Raw genomic sequence first — 21927 nt, 5'->3', positions numbered from 1 at the left:
TTATTGATGAGGTGAGCATGGTATCAAACTTAATGCTTGCCTTTGTGCATTTAAGAATGCAGCAAATTCTAAGGACAGACTATGACGTGTTATTTGGTGGAAAACATGTCATAGTTTTTGGGGATCTTCTACAACTTACTCCAGTTAAAGGACAACCAGTGTTTAATACTGTGACACATGAAGACACAAAGAAGTCATTGGGAAGCATCGGTAATGCAAATATTTGGTCCTTCTTTGAGTACAAGGAACTTACTACTAATATGAGGCAAGCAAACGATGAAGAATATGGAAGTATTCTGAAAGATATCAGAATTGGACTACTCACAGAAGTTGGCAAAAAAGCATTACAGAGTCGGCTGCTACATAATTTATTTCCAAAGGAAGAAATAGTTGCAGAGAAGATTTACAAGAACATTGCAGAAAAGAAAAGTGTCATCTGCTTAATGCCAACTCTACGTGAATGCTCAATATTCAATGAGGAGCTTTTGAAATTGGAAAAGGAAGATAGCAGGAAATTGGAAGCAGTGGACAAAATTGAGGATGGAAGAATTACTATCACATTAACAGGCACACTGAAAAATAAATTGGATTCACTAGAGAAGAACATTTCCAAAACAGCTGGATTAGAAAAAAATCTATATGTTTGCATGAACTGTAGAGTATTTTTAAGGAGAAATTTGGATGTTGAAAAAGGTTTAGTTAATGGAGCTATGGGAAGAGTTGTGGGTTTTATTACTTATCAGAAAAAAGATGGAATTGAATGTTTAAAAATAAAATTTGATCAGATAGAAGAAGTTAAAGACATTTGTCGTTGTTCAGTTCGTTTCATGCTTGTGAAAGACTTATATGTACGTAGGAAGCAGTTTCCGTTTTCGCTAGCATATGCTGTAACTATTCACAAGTCTCAAGGATTGACTGTAGATTGTGCTTTTGTGAATATTGGTTCAACTGTGTTCAAAGAAGGTATGGCTTATGTAGCTTTGTCACGAGTGAAAACATTATCTGGTTTATTCATTATAGACTTTGATGACTCAAAAGTTAGTGCTGATACAAATTGTGTAAAGGAGTATAATAGATTAAGAAGAACCTATGCTCCTCATTTAAGTCAGTATCCTGTGTTGGAGAAACGTGTAGTTTCTCGTAAAAGGAGAAATGAGAATATCTGTAATGAAGATGTAGAGAGGAGGAAAAAAAAGAGGAGTGATGTAATTGCAAGCAAAAAGAAAAAGGAAAATGAAGAAGAGGTTGTAGGATGTCATTTTGAAAATAGCTCTGGTGTCAACTGCTACGCTAATGTAGTGCTGAATGTTGCATTTTATCTGGAAAGTGTGCAAGAGCAGATAATAGTAAATCAGAGAAAAAGATTCTGTTCTGAGTTGAGTCTCCTTTTTCAAAATCTGAGTAATGATAAAACTCAAATAGAAAGTGCTACTGAAATTAGAAAACTTTTAGATGTATGTTCAGGACGAACACAGTTTTCTCAAAATGTACAGCAAGACGCACAGGAATTCTTGATGTTTTTTCTTCAGGTACTGGAAGAAGAAGGGGTTCCCATTGAAAATGTGTTTGGTCTCTCTTATAAATGGGAACATAGTTGTGAAAACTGTTTCAATACATGTGGCTCTAATGTTGATTCTGAAAGGTTTATTTATTTAACATTGCCAGAAAGTAAAACAGTCACTTTTGCTAAATTAGTTAAAGATGCTAATCATAACATGGAATGCAGTGAGTGTCAATCTGAAATGTTTTCAACGTTACTTTTAAAGGAATACGGACAATATGTAATTTTAATGATGCAACGATGTAAAGCTGATGGTTCAAAATTGGATACTTTAATAAAGAAGTTTACAGGACAGCAATTATCAATTTCAGGAAAAACTTTTGTAACAGTTGCAATAATTTTCCATGAAGGACCTACTGTTACTTCTGGACATTACACAGTTTATCTTAAATGTGAAAAAGGCTGGACACTGTGTAATGATTCCAAATTGATTTTCAAGCAACGTTTGCCTTTTGATTTAGCAAATTCCTATCTAATCTTCCTGAAACCTAAATTTTAGAGAGACTTGGCAAGATGTGTACAAAACAATTTTACCATTTTATTGGATTACCATTGGAATTTAAAAAAAAAATATTTTTCAAATTATCATTTGGCCTAATGGAAAGGTAACCAATTGTAATGTGGACTTTTTAAATTTTTAATGAAACTTTGGAAAACCAAAAATTTAGACAAAATCGGTAACATCTGCACAATTTAAATTTTGGAATGTTATTGGATTGCCATTGGAAATTTATTCAAAAAAGATTTTTAAAATTACTATTTGGCCAGGAGGAAAGGTAAACAATTGTATTGTGGACTTATTTAATTATTAATTAATCTTTCGGAAACCAAAATGTTACAGAGAATCGGTGAGATCTGTACAATTTAAACTTTAGAATTTTATTGGATTACCATTGGAAATTTAATCAAAAAAGAATTTTAAAATTACTATTTGGCCTAAAGGAAATGGAACCAGATGTATTGTGGAGTTATTTGAGATATATTTTTGTGATTATACTTCTGAAACAAAAATGTCAGACGGTATTTTAAAGAAATAAGTATTGATATTAGTTAATATTTTTTTAGAATATTATGCATTTCTATAATGTTATGTTTAAGTTAAAAGAGATTCTGGGCTTTTTTTATACAATCTTTGAGATTGTTATTTTTTTTTTGCCCGCTGTTAAATGATGAATGCAATTGCTTTCACAATTTATAGTGAAATGCAATATATTCTGAAAACAGCAAAAAAAAGGCAAAACATTTTTGGGGAAAAACATGTAAATACGTGTACTGTGTTATATATTGATTTATTAAATATTAATACTTTTTTCTTTTTTTTCAGATTGTGAAAGAAAATTTTCAAAAAAAACCAACCATTTTTTCAAGTAATTTCAATTACATTTTAATAAAAAATTAAATTGTTGGGTGGGACAGGTAACTGAGAAATTAGAAAGTCTCTTTCTTCCACTTTATCTCAAAAAGATTTTTAGTATTTAGTTATTAATTCCTCAAGGATCTTGAGATGTGGTAATTGATTTTTAGTGTTTTTTAAAAAAAAAAAAAAAAAAAATACGCGTACGGTAAAAAAAAAAAAAAAAAGTTTTAAAGAAAAAATTAAAAAAAGTTGAAAGGTAAGGTTGGCTCTTAAAAGAGCCATTGTGTTCATGCAGGGACAGAGGAAAGGAAGTATGGGAACATTAGCTGGTTGGACATTTGTGCTGATCTATTTTGTTGTTAATAAGGGAAACACTGGTCTCCCTGTGAACAATTAGATCATGGCAAAATGAACACCGCATAGTAACCCTACCAAACCGAGGGTTCATTTCCAGAGGTTCAGAAAAAGGTGAATGTGCCCCCACAGATGAAGGGCTCTGCTGAGCTTCCGAAGAAGGACTCGGCTGAGCTGCTGTGGATGTGCTTGCTCGACTTACTGAAGGGTTGCCCCTAGTATGTCGTGCATGTGTCCTAGGATGCACATCCTCAAGGTGTCTCAACATAGTGTGATTCCCAAAGGAATACTTCTTGTTGGGATTACCTCGTGAAAGTACACGCTGGCACAGCTTGCAAGTCACCAAGGCAGCATTGACTTTTTTCTCACCCTCTGGAAAACTGAAATACTCCCATATGAAAGAGCCCTTCTGTTTCCTCTTTCTCTGCCTGATGGTGGTGCTGCTAGCCTCACTCTCAGCAGAAGAGTGCTGTTCTGCCATCGTATCACAAAGACAAGTCAGCTCCTTCTCCTAAGGGATCACAAGCAGAAATGAGGGGAATGGGTGTGGTGTAGGAGAGTTCTAGAACTGAAAGTAGTTTCAACCAATCAAAAGTTGTGTTTCATGATCACATGACCCACCGTGCGCGTACGTTACGCTTACGTTATGCTTACGGTGCGCTTACGGTGCGCTTACGGTAAAAGTGCGCATGCGCGTAAAAAAGACACGCGCTCGCGCGCATGCGCAAAACAGTCACTCTACAACACTTCCGCGTAACGTGCGCGTGTAGCGTGCACGCCTACGCGCCCCACGCACAGTACGCGCGGCTACGCAAATTGCGTAACTATACGCAAACAGAGTAGATAAATTACAAACATTACGTAAACCGTAAGCTTACCGTACGCTTACCGTACACGCACTAAAAAAAAAAAAAAAAAAAATATTTTCTATGTTATACTAATATGTCTTACCTGTTTGGTAAAAAAAAAAGAGAAAACTTGATATATTGCATATTTTTTTTTTTTTTAAAAACACATTTAAGATAAGAATTTATAATAAAAAAATCATACAAAATCAATAAAAAAAAATATGGGAATCACATATGTTATAGGTAAGAATTAGCATTTAAAAAACCATACAAATTCACTGAAAAAACCATGGGTTTCACACACGTTATAGTTAGAAATTAGCATTTAAAAAACCTTGCAAATTCACTGAAAAAACCATAGGTTTCACACATGTTATAGTTAGGGATTAGCATTTAAAAAACCTTGCAAATTCACTGAAAAAAACATAGGTTTCACACATGTTATAGTTAGGAATTAGCATTTAAAAAACCTTGCAAATTCAGTTAAAAACCATAGGTTTCACTCACGTTATAGTTAGCTGGACATTTCACTCGTAAAAAACCAATGAAATTTTCCCGTTATAGTTAGTTAAGCTAACTATAACTCGCGCGCCCGCAATGCACTGCTGATGACGTCACATATTACATCACTCATGACATGGTCAGTGACATCACTCATGACATCACTGATGACATCTCAAATGACATCACTGATGACATCACTGATGACATCATCCATGTGATGGAATGGCAGATCTCCTCTCACCCTAATATAACCTTTGATACACACATTCAAAAATAGAGACTGAAATTTTCAAAAAAATGGACATACCAATACCAATTACAACAACCTCTTCAATAATTCTAAGAACCACATAAACATCCACTCATTCACCAACAGTCCTGTACAGTCACTCATTCGTGTACTCACACATCATATGTACTCATACACCAATACATCCTGTTACACAATGCCACTCATCCTCAGAGTTACTGACACACATAGTCACTCATGAAAAAAAGAAAGAAACATACATTTACTTGCATATACAGTTATACACACACCACCACACTTACTTCTACAGAAACTTACACATACTTAGTCTTTTAAACAATCACTTATAGAAACACATACTTATTCATACAGGAACTCTTTCAATCTCTCACTCTCACATATACTCACTTATATACACCAATAGTCACATATACTAGTTTAAAACATATGTAGTTACTCATAAAGACACTGTTGAGACAGCCATTCACTCACTAACACACCCATACACACACTCATCCACCCATACAGTCCTGCACATATGCTGTCTTCAACACATACAAACAGTGAGTCACTCATTCATGCACCTATGCACTACGTAATACCCCCCACCGAACCATATAGACACTGATACTCAAAAAACCAACGAATAACCTATATAGACACTCATGTAGCTACTCACCAACCCATGCAGCCACTTATACACAAAGTGAGAGACTGATACAGATATTTACATATTTAAACATTACTCACTAAGCCATGTATTCACTAAGATACACTTAATCAGTCAGTTACACAATCAATTTTTAAAAAACAAATCATCCATTTAGACACTTATATACCCATTTATTCTTCCATCGAACTTGAGATATACATACATAAAACATATTTAATTTTCAGAAAAACACACATTCACTGGATGATGTCATCAGTGATGTCATCAGTGATGTCATTTGAGATGTCATCAGTGATGTCATGACTGATGTCACTGACCATGTCATGAGTGATGTAATATGTGACGTCATCAGCAGTGCATTGCGGGCGCGCGAGTTATAGTTAGCTTAACTAACTATAACGGGAACATTTCATTGGTTTTTTACGAGTGAAATGTCCAGCTAACTATAACGTGTGTGAAACCTATGGTTTTTTCACTGAATATATATATATATACAAGGGATTTATTTACATCATATTTTGCTTTATTGTGGTTCACTATACTACTGATCAGACAGGCTTGGAATAGTTATATATATATATATAACTATTCCAAGCCTGTCTGATCAGTAGTATAGTGAACCACAATAAAGCAAAATATGATGTAAATAAATCCCTTGTACCTATGAGAAGGTGTGGGTGAAGATAAAGCGTGGGAGTATGAAAATTGATCAATGTTGTCTCATTCACGTACTATCACAGGACAAGCCAGTAGAAATTGATTGATCACCCACTAAAATAAGACTATTGGATAACGATAAGATAGTTATTATAACAATAGGTAGATAATATCATGTTGAATACAAAAGATCCATCCGTGTATGAGAGCTTAAGTGTATCTAAAAACAATTAAAAGCGTATATGTAACTCCTATAACAATATGAAGGGGAAAACATTTCTATAAGTGCCCTCCATAAATACAACAATATGTGCCCCCTATATCTATGTAGACACTTTTCAAATTGGCAATGCGGATTTCCGCAAGAGACACTAGTTAATGTCCAGTTCCCAGTTTGTGGAATATAGGCCACACTGTTAAGGACCTAAAAGCATATTTCCAGCCTTGAAAAAGTCTAAGTATAAGACGAAACATGTGTCGGCAAAATCCTGTGCTGGGAATCTTTGAAAAAACAATAAAAAGTGAATGAATTACCTCCTAGAAGCGTCTTTCGACTATTTAATTATATTTGTATTAAGAACTGGTTCATTACCTGTCTAATCCTGTACTTGGATTGTCATACATATTAATGGGTGTGCTGTAACATCCTTTTTTTCTAGCGTACTTGCATGCATGTTAGTTTCTAATGTGCTATTAGCACCTCCAGGTAGTAGGTGTCTTAAGCTACTTTAGCACCCCTGTCCAACTATAGAGACAAAATTGTTCACACTTATTATTGTCAGTTACAAATACATAGCCTATATTGATGTGCGCTTCTCTCCCTCATAGGGACCACTACTACCTATCATTTTTTGTACATGTTGTCTATTTAGTTTGTATGGTAAATGTGTAACTGTGAGCATTATTCTGTCTTGATAATAAAGCAACGTTCAAAATTAACAAACTTCCCTCATGGATTTACTCAATAGTCTCCAATTGTAAATTTCAGATCAATGTATAATGAACCAAAGACAAGGAGTCCATAAGACTTAAACACAACAGAGATAAAGTATAGTGTTATTTTATTTAAAACTTGTTATATACCTCAGACTGTATTATAGCGATATATCCACAATTATCAAATACATTAGGGTAAACATCTTCATAAACAACATACATATGAAAGAATGATAATCAATAAAATAATTCACATTAACAATTCAAATCAATATTTACACATAATTAAATCAAACAAATCAAACATTCAATATGAGAGTCAAGGATATATTTCATATATATAAAATTGGTTTAAAAACACAAGTACAATTTTGTCTCTTGTAGCTGGAGAGTCATTTTGTGAGTGCAATGGACACTCTTCGCACATTTGGGTTTACGGAAGACCAATTTAATAAAATAATAAATGGTACTTCCAAGACTATTAATACTGTAACCCTATCAAAAGGAGACAATGAGAAATGGAATAATTTGTGGAATCTAAAGAAAAAAATGATTCGAACTGAACTCCATTCTGATTTTTTGATAGAGTATTGCAAAAAGGGCATAATCCCTAAAGGGTTACAAATTAAAAACGAACCCGGATTATTTGTCAAAAATGATAAATTTAAGGAAAATTGGACCCTAATAGCCAATCGCTGTAGTCGTGATTGGATGCTGTTGATAATCGAAACAGCTCAAGAAATATTTATAATTGAAAGGGAAGAAATAGAAATCCTAGAAAAACAATTAAAAGATAATACAGCCTTAGAGGATGCTAAACGTAAACTGGAAGAAATCCAGGAAGACATAACCGGCTATAGGGACTACTTAATAAATAAGAAATCTAATAAACTACGTAAGGATATTGCTAAATTCAATACAGAGTTGATATATCCCTACATGCAAAAAGATTATTATGATCAGCCGATTCCAACAGGGTATGGACCTAGGAATAATCAGTATAATAAGAACAACTACTTCAAAAAAACTGTTACATTTTCAGATACCTCATACAACAGCTCAGACTCAGAGGGAGAGAGAAATACTGATATTAGACCAAGAAATGATCCCAGAGAGGAGGTAGCAGGTAGCAGTCGTGATTATCCGTTTTTTTTAGGACAACAACAACGAAGACACCCCCAAACATTCAGAACGAGAGGCAGGGGTCGCTCTGGGAGTCAACAAAGGGAAACAGGACAGAGGAGACCCTATATGCGGACGCGCAGTCAGAAAATTTGGGACTAGCAACAGGTTCCCTTAAAGCCCCTATCATTAATCTATCCAGTAGGGTACTTACAACAGATGAAATTGCCACTTGGAAAAGGGTTTAGGTTTTGCACCTAGTGCGCCAGCATGTAAATACACAATGGAGAAAGACATACGTGACCTCTTTAGAAAGATTAGAATAAAAAAATTCTTTGAAAACAAAGAACCTAGGTCCACTCAAAATAGATCCGGCATGAAACCGCAGTCCACATGGACACCAACAATTGGGATGGTAAGCCAAGAAGTAGATACTTTTGAAAAGGTCATTACTAGGGGATTAGAAGTTATGTTTGACAAGAAACAATGGACGGATAGGAACTTAACGAAAAGTCAAATAGATGCCCTTAGGAACCTTCAGGACTGTGATTCTATCACAATTAAACCAGGGGACAAGGGTGGCAGTATAGTGGTCCTTGACACGGTTGATTATAATAGGAGGATGCAAAAGCTATTGGATGTACCGTCACACTATAGGAAATCCCATGCAGATGAATGTATTAAATTGAAAGATAAGGTTAGCAATCTATTGAGGTTGGCGAAAGAGGATGGCGTAATTTGTGAAGACGAATTTCGCTTTCTACATAACGATCATCCGCTAATTCCAGCTCTTTACGGCCTCCCAAAGGTACATAAAAACATCAATGACCCTCCTATGCGTCCCATTGTTTCGGGGATTAATTCGATTACAGAACCACTCAGCAAGTATGTCGACAAATTCATAAGCCCTCTTGTTAAAAAGTTACCATCATATATAAAAGATACAACAGACATGATCTCAAAGGTAGAAGGACTCAGTTTTAATCCAGAGACTGAATGGTTGGTGTGTTTGGACATTGAGTCCTTATACACCAACATACCCCAACAAGATACAGTAGAGATGATAAAAGAGATACTTAGTGAAGAAGGAAGAGATCTCTCGCCTTTGGAAGTGTTCATTGTGGAATGCATAGATATTATTCTTATGAACAACATCTTTCTATTTATTAATATTTTCTATTGCCAAATCAAAGGCACCAGTATGGGAGCTACGTGTGCTCCCAGCCTGGCTTGCCTTTATGTGGGCAAGTTTGAGGACCGCCACATCTATAATGAAGTCACTCCTTATTTTGAAAACATAAAACAGTGGTCCAGATTTATAGATGATGTGTTCTTCATCTGGCAAGGAGACGAGGGGGAACTGGTTTCTTTTTTAGATTGGCTCAATTGTGGTGATGCCAACTTGAAATTCACGGGCAGTAGAAGTAAAGAATCAGTAGACTTTTTGGACATCACCATAAAAGTAAAGGATGATAAACTAAGAGTTGAGCTCTATACTAAACCATCAGATAGGAATACACTACTACATCATACGAGTCATCATCCCAAGTGCCAGAAGGATAGTATTCCTTTCAGTCAGTTTTTAAGGATTAGACGAAATTGTAGTGAGAATAAAGATTTCGAACATCATGCACTGGTTTTGCAACAAAAACTCCTACAACGAGGATATACTAAACGACTTATCAAAGATGCGTATAAGAGAGCTAAATTCTATAATCGGGACAGCATCTTTGAGCCCAATGATAAGCCCCAAAAAGCCTTACAAGAAATTGTCATGGTGACTAACTTCAACGGCATGAGTAACAAACTTAAAAGTTTGATAAATAAAAACTGGTATTTACTGAACAAACCAGGCCAGTGCCCACTCAGTATTTTCTTACAGAAGGAATAAAACTATTCGAAATCATCTGGTAAGAACCTTTAGTGAACCTAAGATGAGTGTACAAACCAGTATCCAAGATGGAACGAAGCTAAAAGGCAACTTTCCGTGTAGTTCATGCATACACTGTAAGACCATCATTAAAGAACAAAAAATCGTACTAAACAACATATCACATTGGATAAATGAAATGGTTAACTGCCGAACCAAAAATGTGGTATACCTTTTAATTTGTCCCTGTCAAAAGGGATATGTAGGTGAGACAAGCAGAGAGATGCGGTCTCGCCTTACAGAACACAGGTCAGCTTTAAAAAATGGCAAAAAGAATGCCCCTTTGGTTGAGCATTGGCAAGAAATGAAACACAAGGAAGATGATCTCAAATGGTTCATTCTTGAAAAAATAAAAATTTCAGTGAGAGGCGGTGATATGGACAAAAGAAGAAAACAAAGAGAACAATTTTTCATGTCCAAATTTAAGACTTACTACCAGGGTCTCAATAATAGAGAAGAGTGGGAAAGAATCAGCAGGTAACTGGATTACATTGTTTACAACATTAACCATTGTTAACGATGTCAAAGGGCTTTTTGCTTTATTGATACAATTTCCAGTCCTGTATTCTTGTGTCTCTTAGTTTTTCATAAGGTACTATAAGTCTATTCCCCACTTACTCTACTGACATGAAAATAATGGCATTTGAGTCCTTCTAAGTCTACAATGAAACGTGATCACGAATGCCAATACTAGCAGGATGTATAATACCTTAGTGCTATTTATAGGTAAATTGAAGGTAATACAATATGTATTTGTTATCAGAATACTCCTAAAGATCTAATGGAAAGTAAACTTGAACCTATAATTCGTTAAAATCACCTCGAAATAAATGTGTCTGTATAACTTAAACTTAATATTAATTAACCACAGACGTTTCCTTAAATAGCGACATGCGCTGCGAGGTTTTTCAATAATGGACATTAAATAATCTTTTAACCCTCGCTTGACCGCATAGTGGTGTTGGCTTATATCGAAATAAAGTTCGGCTTCAATTGAAAGAAAAACACTTAAGAACAACCAAGATGGCCATACTGCATGTAAATACGTAAAAAAAAGTATTTGCGGGAAACACAGAAACGTATTTTTTCAAAAAGTGATAAGCGCTGTGAAGTTTTTAACAATAGACACTGTTAAACCCAATGGATGTGGCGTTTGAGATTTAATAAAGTTTGTGCAAATTTGGCCTTAATCGCAAGAAATAGATTGAGGAATTACAAAGATGGCCGCACTGCACGCAAATACGTAAACAAGTAAGAGCCGGAAACGCGTTTGTTTTAACTTTAGTTCGACCCATTGGTGGTGGCTTCTTAGATTCAATAAAGTTTGTGCAAACTCAGCTTCAATCGCAAGAAAAACAATTAGGAACTACCAAGATGGCCCCACTACACGTAAATACGTAAAGAAGTAATTGCCGGAAACGCGGAAACGTATAAAAAGAGAGGTAGTGAAGACGATGGTTGTGAATAACACCAGAGAATCCGACACGAGGTGACGCTACGCTCCTTGTAAGGTAAGAGTTTGGGGTCCTTAAGGGATGAGTTTAGAGGTGCTACCACTAAAATAATTGCAATAAGCGGGTAGACTCTCTGTCCATTAATAGAAATAGCTTGCAACATAGCGTTACGTTAAGTCACATATCGTATAAATATGGTCAGTCGTGACACTGTGTATTCCCCATTAAGGAGCACAGCGCTTTATTAAATATTTAAGTGATTCAGTCCTATTTACACAGAGAGTGATGTCACTATAGAGCCTATGGGGTGGAGAGTACATAATCCCTGATAACTTTCACAAATGGCTCCAGAAGTTAGCGTACACCGACCCGGTTTCTCGCATCTCGTAAACTAGTGCGTTTATTTCCCTCAATCTTAGAAATCGGTCCCCGCCTAAACTAAACACGAGGGTCATAAGCACAGACACCTTGGTCCATAGTGGAATGACTGGCAATTCAGCGTAATTAAAGACAAGGAGAAGAAAGTAATGAATACACGGTTGCTGACTCTATGGTAAGCCAAGTTATTTCTTAATAGAATCGTTAACTATTAGGGTCTGTTATCTATCTGGATATTAATGTAAGTCCATATCCAATTTGCCTCAATAGAATTAACTGAGCTTGAATATGAAAAGCTACTTATAACGTTGATGAGCGGTTTCAGAAGAGATACGCGCTTAACTAGGGTGAGTGGTACCCACTAACTTTAAAACAATTTACAAAACAATCTTTTTAGAGTAAATACCTATGAAGATATGAGTTAAATAGACAAAATTGAAAAATTTACAAGTCTTGATACTATCTCCATACTATTTTATATTAGATTGGAGTAGGATGCACTGAGTTAACACGCCACTCTGGTCACTTAAGGACTACGATTAAAGGTCCTATTCTCATGTGAGTATATGCCCAAAATCTAATATGGGCTAATTACAGAAGTAACAACAATATACTCTTGGAAATAATCGTTGATGGGGATGACTTATCTAATGCATGCCTCTCTCAAAATGTAATGAATTTCAGGAGGTCCTCAATTAAAGGAAGTAACATTATACCTTGGCGATTAAATAGACCGATGGGCCATAAGAGGATAGGCCAAATGAAGGTCATACAACAGTGAGGCTCTGACTTTTTCAGGTGCAGTTTTCTGTACCTTTTTAATCAATAATTGGCACTTTAGAAATCACAAAAAAATTTTTTTAACGTTTTGAGTCATCCAAAATCAAGTATGTCGAACCAAAGATAGGGTTGAACACCATGAGTACATGTATGTATTATAATTATATATATTCTCTCTTTATAGATTGATTATACTTGATAGTGAGAGCTGTTTTTAATGTATTGGTCCTGAAGAAGGTGGTACATATCACACTTTACACCGAAACGCGTCGACAAGAGGACAAAATTGTACTTGTGTTTTTAAACCAATTTTATATATATGAAATATATCCTTGACTCTCATATTGAATGTTTGATTTGTTTGATTTAATTATGTGTAAATATTGATTTGAATTGTTAATGTGAATTATTTTATTGATTATCATTCTTTCATATGTATGTTGTTTATGAAGATGTTTACCCTAATGTATTTGATAATTGTGGATATATCGCTATAATACAGTCTGAGGTATATAACAAGTTTTAAATAAAATAACAATATACTTTATCTCTGTTGTGTTTAAGTCTTATGGACTCCTTGTCTTTGGTTCATTATACATTAATCTGAAATTTACAATTGGAGACTATTGAGTAAATCCATGAGGTAAGTTTGTTAATTTTGAACGTTGTCACGTACCCGGTCCCTTCTGGCTAAACCTGGGAAACTCTCTATTTGTATTTGGATTGATAATAAAGCATCCTTTTAACAAAAATAATAGTGTGTGCAAGCCGCTGATTTCTATGTCGCGAAAGAAAGTTGTGCAGAATGTCTCACTGTGCAGTGAATGGTAAAGAATGGTATGAGTCTTTTCCTCCTCAATAGGGCTTTCAGAGGCAGCTAAAACAGAACTGCCTATAATGAACAGAAACTATCAAATACTTCATAGAGGCCCACATGTACGACCGTCACGTTTTGCTATTCACAAATTGCAATTTAGCGCGACTCGCATTTTGCGAGTTGTAAAACTGATGTACAACAGTGTCTCAGATACAGCTTCTGATTCCCGAATGGGCCGCAAGAGACCTGCCTTATTAATATTAATGAGGCAGGTCAAACTTTGTGACCCGTTGGAAATGGCCGGCACTCACAAGCAGATCACCATGCCTGCGACTTCTTTTTAAATAAAGCAGCTTTTTTTTTTTGTAAAATGCAGTCCGTTTTCCTTGAAGGAAAACGGAATGCATTAAAAAAAAAAAGTAACGTTTTCTTTTCATTTTTTTTTACAGTGGGCAATGGTCGTGGGACCACTGCCTGCTCTGAAGAAATGTTGAGCCCCATTCACAAATGTGAACCCCTTCCTCTTTGTGAATGGCTTACCACCAATTTGATATTTGTGGTAATCTGCAAATGCTTAGCAACCGCATTGCACGTCGCACAACATTCATACAAACCAGTGCGATTCTCTATTAGGTAGCTACGCCCTTTGCACACCCCTACTTATTAGCGACTTGCAAACCCCGAGTCAGTAATAGGTTAGCAACTCGCAAAATTGGGTTGGTACATTGGAAAATGCATTTTACCACTCGCAATTGGACCGATGGGCCATTTGTGACCACTAAAATGCGTCGCACATCTGGCCCATAGTGATTTCTTAGAAATTTACCATCACAGTTTGAACTCATTTGCAAAATGTTATTCCACCCAAACAAATGATTATTGGCCTCGCTTAAATATGCAGCATGAGAGTATTTGTTGCAGTTTCATATATGTACCATCGATAAAACACTGCAACCCAAGTAAAATATATCTGGAGTGGGAGGTGAAAGGAAATTCTGGTGTATTGTGAATTAATAAGGATTACTGGCAGCACTCAACTGCTGCAGTCCCTGAGCGGGAATTAGAACCAAAAGCATTTGTGGAATATTCTGGAATACCAAACCCATTTTGCAACATGAAACATGATAAGCAAGTCCAGTTTTTTGCAGTGGTTTTTGAAGGTCGGTAATAAGGTGTCGACCGCAGTAAAATCATTTTAAAAAATAGAGCCACATTCTGCATGTTTACTTCACCAGCTACCTTGGTAGCAGCAAGACTGTCGCGCAGCCTTTTAACAAGTTGGGGAGAGCACAGTGTGGAATAACATCTGGCATTGAGATCGTGCACCCAATTACCCCTCTTTTATCTTAGTTTCCCCCAGCCAAATTTTGTTAAAACTTGCCTTTCTGAAACCTAAATCTGGAGCAAACTTACATTCAGGGCACAAGTTCTAAAAAAATAAGTGGGTGGGGCTAACCAGGTTAGGAAGTATGCAAGTGAAATCATGATGCGTGCCATCACAGCCCATGATGTCATGATGCGTGACATTGCACGTGACATAACAAGAAGTGACCTCACTGGATGTAACATCACAAGAAGTGACATCAGATTTTAAGACCTCATACATGTTTAGCAGGTATATCATGAGAACATTTAGGCGCATTATGAGATTCTACAAATGAGATTTGGCGTCGCGGTTGTGCCAAAAGGGTGGCTCAATACCGATGCAAAATCTGGGCCTCAACTAATATATATTTTTTTTTAAACACTGTCAGAAAGAAATTGGCAAAAAAGGAGAAGCATGGCATTAGATCTGTCCTGCTTATTGGTTGCAAAGTCTGCATTTTAAAATATTTTATGAGTTAAGGCATCTGCTCTAAAAGGTGCCCAGTAAATCTCAGGGAATAAAAATAATGGTGAGATAACTCTGTAAGTGAATGCGTGAACACTGGCCGATTACACTTTGGATGTTTGTGGCCATTGGGAACCTTGGCTCACGCATGATAGATATTGGGGTAAGGATTCATACATTGTTAAACGATTTAGCCGTGACTGTCACAGATTTACTTCAGTGGCGGTTTTGTGTTTTTATACCGAGAGACGTAAATAAGAATATTTTATAGCAGAGGGCCTTCTGCTTTTTGTAGGAATATTGACGTAACAGGGTGTAACACAACAGAGAAGCAACAGGTATGGTAGCCTTTGGGTTGGATTGAATACTGGAAGTAAAGTATTTTCACATGGGCTCCATATTTTAAAATAGCCATGATAGATTAATTATGTCCCTTACATTATTTCTCTCTTTTCTTAGAAATTTTGATTTAGGTAGTACTTATTGTACATTAAGGTATTTCTCTCATTTGTTGCTACAAAATAAATGGGCGTGGTGTAGGGAGCACACTTCATAGAGATACTGGCTTGAACACCGAGAGGTTTGATGCATGAGATAATGGGAAAAGCTCAATGAGGATCATCAAAAATGATTGATAATGTACCAGAATTATGTATATTATGACATTGTCATCTGGAAAGATTTAGACATTTTGAGATGATCAAGCACGAAGAGGTGCTACCATGATGCATGGGTTTCCACACCCGATGTCACATCATGGTTTTGAAATGGTCTGAAAATTACACTAAAGTCACAAGGGTGATATAAATAAAGACAGGATAAGTCACAGTGTTATAGCAATAATTTTTTGTTATACTACTATGAAAGCAACGGTGAGGGTTACAGCTATGTGTGCACCAGAGAGTAATATCTAGTGTAATAATGTCATTACCTACAATTATTGGTCTCCCGCTCACTCCTAGTGGCCCACCGTTAAAGCCACTTAAATACAAAACATTAGAAGTATAATAGAAAGGAGCGGAGTAATATTACTCCGCTCCTTTCTATTATACTTCTAAGATTTTTTGTTATATATAATCTCTTAGCCCTGAAGAAGTCGCGGGATCTGATATCCGAGAAGCGACAAAACACGTGTGGGCGGCTGAGATTGGTTGATCTGCAATAAAAAGAATAAGACTTAAACGGACACGAGTGTGGATACAATTTATGTTATAAAAGACATTTATCGTGTGCTGGGGGTTGTTTTGGCCAGCTTCAATAGTAGTAATCTAGTAATCAACTCCTTTATCATAAATTCACAATCAACCTTTCACAATTACCTGTATTTTCACAATGGATTCTTTTGTCGAGATCACCTACTCGTAGCACCTTGCTCTGCTGTTCGATGATTCCTGCTTGCTTCTGGTGTCAATTGGGCCCATTCAAAAAGAAAACTAAATTTACATCTTAATCAAGACAGGCCAATGTCCAATGTTAGCTAATAAATAACCTGCTGTTTTGCGCGAGTTTACTTGGAAAAGTTAATGAGTTAAATGGGTCTTACAATATGCGAAATTCGTTTTTTCAAAGCAGGGATTTAGTTAGACATTATTGAGAAATGCCTTCCAACTTTCGGAATGATTGAACACATTTGTCCAGTTAAATATTTTTAAGCATGCTTGATACAGAAAAAGAGGTTTACGATTCAGGACTGAGAGGCGAACTGTCGCTCTGTCTGAGTGTAGATTTCCTTACCTGCACCACTTCACTGGACAGATGATGTGTGCTTCCACTGATAAAAGTGCCTGTATTGCACTTTACGCCTTGTTGGAAAACGTATTTTCAGAACAGGAGGCCTGAATTGGTCTTTGTGACAAGCCAACAATGCCATGCCAGATGCCACAGGAATCTATTTATTTATTTCCATTTCTTTAGTATACATCTATAGCACGCTGTTGCCAGTGGGCATTAAGACATTTTGCATTAAATCAACGAGGCCACATACTGAGCATGTTAGCAAGGATAACATGTATTAGATCTAATACAGGAAAATAAGACTGACAATTGTAAGTAGCGGGCAGTGGAAAAAAGGAATAGTGAGGAAAGAAGGTAACAGAAGTGGCTTGAGAGGGGAGTTCGAATGTAATGGCAGGCATGCACAGGAGGGAAGATATTCGTTCATTCATCCTAACCCTGGGGTGATAGTTCAGGTGCTATACGAGAAAAATCGAGAAAGAATCGAAACAGATATGTTTTGAGATATTTCCGAAAGAGAGGAGTGTGGGTTGATAGTGCCGTTCGTTGGCAGTGAGTTCCAGGTGATGTTTCAGCTTCTGAGAAGAACCAGTTCTGCTCAAGTGATGTCATTAATCTAAGAATATAAATTCTGAGGTTATTTCTACTTCGAATAGTCCTTTAACCTAATGAGAGCAGCAATAGATGTGATAGGTTTTTAGTCTGAAAGGCCAAATAAATGATTCATCATATTTAAAAAAATTATGCTGTGTATAGAAAGGAGGAAATGTGGCCACATTTCACTGATGAATCACTAGCGTGGTCACAGGCAGGAGTATGGCTGTTAGCGGGCAGGTTGATTTGAGGAACCCCCCTGCTTGTTTAGAGTGGCAGGCACGAAATCACCAGGGAGTGAAATGCTGCTTTGAGCTGGTGTTTGGGGATGACATCTCTTACTTTTTGTTGAGGGTGTGGAGGCATATGTGACCATATTGTAAAAGTGGGGAATGAAGACAACAGAATCGAGTGTGAAACCAGATGATTTCAATGATGGCTCAATAGTGGAAATGAAGCCTTCGAGTTTAAGGTTTTCACAAGATTAGACTTTAGCTCACTTTTCAGTGAGTGGGAGAAAAGTAGAAACTCGGTTTTGTTTAGTATGGGAGTGCGTAGTTTAGTATAGTATGTTATAGTATATTATATCGTCCCTTAACCCTTCGCAGGTTACCACAGTAAGTAATGATTTTGGTACTGATTTCCCCCTCTGCCTGACAAACCCTAGAGACAGCATGTCTGCCCAATTATAATCATTTTTAGGCGGTTTTAGGAGGGATTATGTTTCATTTTGTTAATTGTAATTATGTACATACCTATCATGTCTGTATGGCTTATTGTTGCCTTGTTGGAAAAGTTATAATCAGTCCATTTGTTATATTTTTCTTGTTTTTCCCTTATAGGTATCCCCCTTCTTGAATTAAATATGTTGGCTGTTTAGATATGAATGTTGAAATATACAATGTACATTTTTTCATACCAATATACATTGTAAAGGGATATTCAAGTCTGCTTGAATATAGTTATATTTCATAGGAGTTGAATACTCAGTTTTTGTGTTTGTTTTAAATAATGAACAAAGTTTCATCGAAGCTGAGAGCTTTACTTCTTGTTTATTGTTTTTAAACAAACGGCACAGTTCCCAGGGCCGGACTGGTAACCGAGACCATCCCTGGCAAACTGTCGGCCGGCCCCGTCTTGGGGGTGGGCGGCCTAGCTGTTTTCTAGGGTCGGTTTTGGACAATTTTGTTATAGGGGACTGATATTGCCGGCTCTCTGTAACAAAAAAGGGCCCCACCCTGGCGGCCCACCGGGGAAATGCCCGATGCCCGCTAGGGCTAGTCCGGCCCTGACAGTTCCACAGAACATAAGTGAAAGGGTACCACAGGCTTTCAAGCTAATCATTTATTTTGAAAGGTTCAACAATGATCAGATATTTTATATAAGCTAAGAGCAGAGCGTGAACAGATAGAGAGAAACTTTGTGCCAGAGACAGAGACCATAGAAAATCGCATGACCCTTCTTTGCAGGAGGCTACACAAAGTTGCATTTAGTATTCGCTCAGTGGGCTTATCACCTTACCTCTAAGTGCAGGAGATAATAGCAGATGAATGAATGAATGAAAGGTATTTAATATAGCGCTCACCTACTCAACAATACTGTCTCGGCGCAATGGCAGCAAGGCAGGTTCTGAGGCACAAATAATTTCTGAAAAGCTAAGGGGCATATTATCAAGAAACGGCGTTAACATTATCGCCGCTTTAGCGGCATAAAACTGCCGCTAAAGCGGCGATAATGGGCTTGATAATATGCCCTTGAGAATTCCCATAGAAGCCCATGTTCTGGTGTCAACATGGGCTTCTATGGGAATTCTCTGCGGCATATTATCAAGCCCATTATTGCCGCTTTAGCGGCAGTTTTCTGACGCTAAAGCGGCGATAATGTTAACGCCGTGCTTGATAATATGCCCCAAAGTTTTTAGATATTTTTTAAAAGTAGTCCGGTCAGTTATGGCTCTCAGTGACGCTGGTAATTTGTTCAATGCTTGTGCATCCAAAAACCCGAAAGACCTGCCACCCATGCGTGCCAAGCAGACTTTAAGGGTGCGGAGTAGATGGGAAGATCGGATCTTAAATTTAGTGCTGGAATGTAGTGATTTATGCGCTTGTTGAGATAGCCGGCTCCTAAGTCATGAAGGGCTTTAAATAATATCAACAGAGCTTTGAACTTTATCCTTTCCTTCATTCGCAACCAGTGTAGGGTTTTAAGGATGTGGGTCATATGGGACCTGGGTTTGGGTCTAAGAATTGCCCTGGCAGCGGCATTTTGCACCACTTGCAATCACTGAATGGGATAGCCTGATTGGCCCAAGTAAAAGACATTTGAGTAGTCCAGTCTTCATGTCACCAGGGCTTAGACCACAATCTCCCTAGTATCTAATGATAGAAGTGGAAGGAATTTTTTTAGCATACGAAATAGGAACCTACCACTGCTTGAACCTGGGACCAAATAGAGAGGGTGCAATCAATGAAGATACCCAGATTTTTTACCATCGTTTGTGCTGAAAGGGGTGGAGATAGCTCCTCCGGCCACCATAAACTCCAGTTGTTCACTACTGTCTGGCTAAAGAAGACAATCTCGGAATAATCCGGATTGCATTTCAACGGATTCACTTCGAGCCAATTAAACACCTTTGAAAGACTGAATCGGATATTGTCACCATCAAAGTTGGTGCGGTTTTCACAGGTGAAAATCAGTTGATTATCGTCAGTGTAGGATATAATCTCTACTAAAGGTGCAAGAGGAGACATATATAGATTGAAGAGAGTGGGGCTAAGTATGAAGCGCAGGGGTACTCCTAGCTTCATGCTAGGCATGGGAGATGGAAAAGGAGGTGTCCAGATTTCCTGTATCTGTCTTTCAAGAAAGAAGTCATCCAAGCCAGAGCCATCCCACCTATGCCCAAGTGCCTCAATCTATCAAGTAGTCTCCCATGTGAAACCGTGTTGAAAGTTGCCGACAGGTCACGTAATATCAGAACAGCCCTACCACCCTGATCCAGTTTTTCCTTAATGTGCTCTGTCACTTCCAACAGGTCAGATTCTGTGCTATGATTTGCCCTGAAATCTGATTGGGACATACACAGAAAATTGTGGCTTTGTATATGTTCTGATATCATTTTGTTAACATGTTTCTCCAAAACTTTACAGAGGGTCGGGAGGCGGGAGATAGGCCTATAATTAGCCAGATCATTCTGATTGGCGGAAGGTTTTTTCAAGAGTGGTAACATTTTTGCCTGGTTCCAAATATGTGGCACTATTCTGGTGGAGAGGGATAAATTAAGCACCTCATTAACTATGGAATTCATAGTAGGAGCTAAAGAAACTAATAGCCTAGGTGGAAAAGCATTTGTTAGTGAGTCAGGTTTGAGGCTTTTAAGGTAAGCAAGTGAATCTCCTAGTTGTATTTCAGGGAGCTCTAATAATTCAGGAGGCTGCAAAGAGCCAGACTTCTCATTCGGAGGTTGATGTAAGACCTGGTCCTCTGCAGTAATTTTATAAAACAAAATACTGTTGGATTGTGGTGATCTTATTATGGAAGGATAGAGCCACCTGCTTGGTACAATCAGCTGGATGTGGGGAGTCTTTCTTAACCGCATTAGGGGAGGTAAATGATTTTACAATATTGAACATTTCCTTTCCCTTATTATGAGCTGTTTCAATCTTTGCCTGTAAATAGCTTTTCTTGATCACTTTCAGCTATGAATAATAGGATTTAAAGGCAGCTCTATAAATCTTCCTGGCTTCAGGTGAATAAAACTTCTGCCTTTTCCTTTTGAGACCTCTACAAGTACTTTTGCTAGTTCTTCGAGATTTATAGAACCATGGGGAGGGGGGCTGGTCCTCTTTGAGGTGCGAGAGGTCAGCGGGGCAGCCATGTCTAAGTTGGAACATAGCCAAGAATCAAGCGCAGGGGAATCAATTTCAGGGTTTCCGGATAGCGCCAAGGTAGAGAGTTCTAGAGCCTATTCCAATGCTGGCAGGGATATTTTGTGTAGGGCTCTGAAATTACTGCCAGTCCTTCTTGCTTTGGGAAAGAAGTCTATGCTTCTGCTAGATATGTTAAAACTGATAAAAGAGTGATCCGACCATATAACAGGGAACTGGTGTTCTGCCACCAGGTCCAGGTTGCTAAATATTTGGTCAAG

At 37.3% G+C, this 21927-nt stretch overlaps 1 protein-coding gene across 2 annotated transcripts in view; it reads right to left on the bottom strand.

Annotated features, from left to right (window-relative positions):
- Positions 1–16882, bottom strand: part of LOC146860193 (sulfotransferase 1B1-like) — an 873417-nt gene extending 856535 nt beyond the window's left edge. Inside the window, exon 1 of one of the 2 annotated variants that reach the window (XM_085644034.1) lies at positions 16772–16882. The gene's annotated coding sequence lies outside the window, so the exon portion shown is untranslated. The remainder of the gene's footprint in view (positions 1–16771) is intronic. The other variant, XM_085644036.1, reaches the window with a different exon arrangement.
- Positions 16883–21927: the final 5045 nt, after the last annotated feature.

This window comes from Triturus cristatus, chromosome 3_1 (assembly GCF_964204655.1).
Source record: "Triturus cristatus chromosome 3_1, aTriCri1.1, whole genome shotgun sequence".
NCBI lineage: Eukaryota > Metazoa > Chordata > Amphibia > Caudata > Salamandridae > Triturus > Triturus cristatus.
This window is presented reverse-complemented; position numbering and strand designations above follow the sequence as displayed.